Genomic DNA, 3,786 nt, shown 5'->3' on the forward strand with positions numbered 1-3,786 from the left:
AGTTAATTATTCTACAAGCATTCCATTACGAGTAAAAATCTTTAAGAGTAAAATTAGAAAAATAAATTTACTTAAAATAAAAGTAATTTATCTAAAAATAATTTATTTAGATGTGATTGAAAAATAATTAAATAATTATGTATGACAAAAAATTAATATTATTAAAAAATAAAATTAAAATTTATTTTAAAGTTAAGAATAAAATTTGTTTAAATTAAACATTAAAAAAGTTCGATACATTGAAAACAAAAATGTATAATTTATACTTTATTGTAAATGATATACTTATTTTTTTTCTTTTTTTTCGAAAATTTATCTACTAGTCATTTACAAGTATTCTATAGATGAGTAAAAGTTTTGAATTCGATGCAACTTATTTTGTTAACATTTACTTTTATTTTATTTGATTTGGTATTTATTTAGAATAATATATTATTTTTATTTCCAACATTTTTATTTTATTTAAGTTCTTAATATTTTAAAATCGTCTTAATTTTGTTCTACATTTAATTATATTAATAGATCACTAATAATAAAACAATATTAAAATAATTTTAAAATATTAAAAACTTAAATAAAATAATTTAAACTTTATTAAAATTCACCTCAAACTAAAAAAAATGATACTTTACTTTAAATAAATCATTCTATAACTTGGACGGAAATCTATTGAATAATTGATTTGTCTGCAAAACGTTTCTTCTTATAATAGTTGGGATTGTATTGGAAAATTTAGAACAAATTACGATTTTTTACTATTAAAAACTTAAGTGCTGACAATTCTAAAGATTAAACCAAACTTTTCATTAATTGAAAATTCATTGAATATTTTTCTTAAAGTAGATTCCTAGCTAGCACGCCCTTTTATTCAACAACAACCATTTACAAATAATACATAGTATATACTCTTCTTTTATTATTAAAACAAGATAACATAGTTAATATATATTCAATCTTAAAAGAATATTATAGAAATCACATGCACATACGATCACCGTAATGTAAGACAAGGCTGCACAAGTCAAACAGACGAAAAGTTTGACATTTCGCTCCCTCATGACTAACAATGAGTTAAAGAAAGATGTACAACATTTACTTTTTCTCATCTAAATTTGATTAGAGCGGGGTAGAACTGGAGTTATACAACGATACAATTTTATACTCCAATATATTTAATTTCTAGGTCATAGTTCCATCAATGAATTCAGTTTGTTCTTGAATTTTAGTGAACACAACATGGATGATGGATTTACTCTAACTATTGTAACGCTAGCTGTAAAGATAACCAAAATGATAGTAGTAAATAGAAATGAGAAGTATAACGGACCGGATATAAGATGTTGATGATTTAAAACTTTTTTTTATCACATAGGTTTATTGATCGGAACAATTATCTCTCCATGTTTATCGCATCATGTAAAAATCGTTTAAGAGATGAATTTGATCTCATTAATATCTATGGTATGAACTATGATGAAGAGAAGAAGAAATTTCTATTGAGAATCTAAGAGAAGAGTGGGGTGAAGTTATAAGAGTAAGAAATGTGAAATTTTTTCATCAAAATGAAGAAACTTGTGCTGGTTATTGAAGGATGAAAACTCAGGTGCAGTCAACTTCATGTAAAGTTAATAACCGAGAACCGTTAAATAATTTAACTAATTTTTTATCTAATAACTCTCAATTATCAATTTCACATGAAATTGACTACACCTAAGTTTCCATCTTATTGAAATATTGACCTTCAGTTTATATAAAAGTGCTACAGCCAATCTTAAGTTCTTAACCACAAGATAAATATCTCCTCTAACTAATTTGTATTTAACACTATCTATCGTGTGTGTCAAGCAATTGGAGAGACTAACTAACAAACTAATAATAAGCTATCATGTAACAAAATTATCAAATTTTCTAAATAATATTATGTGATAAGCATTGTCTAGAAAATATTTATTCGACTAATATTTGTGGACCAGCAGCAAGTATATATACTCGATCATATCAAATCTTGTGTTGGGAAGGAAAAACATGATGAGATTTAATTTCTTTTCGTTATTACATGAGGAAATTTTTCGAAGGCTTCGTGGTATACAAACAAAATCCAACTTGGTAGTTGGTTTTATTACATTGTGAACGTCATTTATGGAGTATATATCTTCTGAATATTTTATCATTATTGGATTACTTAAAATAAATAAACCACCTCGGCATTACCTTCCTTCAGTAAAATTTTTGAAAGCTTTGAGTAATTGATATTGATAATGATCTTGCATTATTCTTGCTTCAAACAATAAAAATTGACTTCAATATATATGCCAGCGTTGTTATTAAAAAATATTGTTGTTCTAATTTTATATAAGGAAAAAATAGTCATACGTACTGATGAAGTATTTAATTTCATGAAGCACAACAGTGGACTTTTTCCTTTCACCATGCAAACAATTTTAACTGGCCGGAGTTTTATCTATTTTTATTATCTTGCTTTCTTTTATATATATAATTACATCTCCACCCAACTCCAAAGAATGTGAACATAATTTTAAAAAACTAACAGCATAATCAGGACAACAACAAAAGAAAACTTAAAAACTAGCTTTATAAACAACAAACAGAGTAATAGAATATAATAATTTTAGTTCCTTCAAAGACACTTTAAAATGAATTCGAACAATTATTTTACATCAATTTATGATCAATCTCCTTCTAATTTTTATCTGCTATATCATTAGTCTTTTTTATAAATCATCTTCTTATTCACCTTAAACTTGATATTTGCACTCATAAGTAAATTAATTACTTTTATATTATCGATCTTGTCACTGTCAATTTGTGCATTTTACAATTTCTTCCTTTAACTTCTTTAATATCAACACTTCGTAATTAAAGATAATGTTATTTCTATATCTCTCATGTGCATCATATTACAGAAAAAATAACACCATCCAAATTTTTTTTACATTTTTTCTTATTTTCTTATCCATCCATACCTCAAAGGATTCTTTTCACACTTTATTCTACCAAGATTGATCCCCACACCTATATACACTTACATGAGAAAAATAAGTGATGTACGGTCTCTAATTTTTTCCTACATAATACACAAAAGGATCCCACTTCTGGCACAATTCTAAACTCACATAATTAATCTCTAGTATTCAATCTTTCTAAAATTACAAACCACATCGGCAACTCAACCCATAGAGGCACAATACTTTTCCACAATTTTTTTATAAAATTATACATATTGGGTTCCACTCCTATCTCCTTATTCTATATATCACATTTAAAAAAGATTTAACAAAAAGTTACCTTGCTTGTCGTGCTTCCATTTCATAGTGTCCACCTTTTCTTGCCTAATTTTGATTTTTGACAAAATTATAAAAAGTTTTACAAGATCTTGTTCCTCTCATTCCCATAAAGCTCTTTTCTATTGTAAGCACCATCCCAAATGCCACACTCACTAATTGTGCACTCTTTATTCAGCGTCACCCTATATAGACCCAGGAATACCTCTTTCAATTTACCTTTCCTTACCCAAAGGTCGTGCCAGAATTCAGTTTTAGATTTATTACTCATTTGCAATTGAAGACCCTCTTGATATATATCCACAGAACTACTTTCATTCATATGTATGTTGCCAATAATAGCCCAAACACCTCCAATTCTCTTTAAATTTTGATTTTCAAAGGACATACTACCATCAAAGTTATTGCAAGAATAAACTACTTTTTTTCAAAGTGGACATTCCTTTTTGTTGAACTTTCATCACCATTTAAACACTTTTTTATT

Source organism: Arachis duranensis, chromosome 1 (assembly GCF_000817695.3).
Source record: "Arachis duranensis cultivar V14167 chromosome 1, aradu.V14167.gnm2.J7QH, whole genome shotgun sequence".
Lineage (NCBI taxonomy): Eukaryota > Viridiplantae > Streptophyta > Magnoliopsida > Fabales > Fabaceae > Arachis > Arachis duranensis.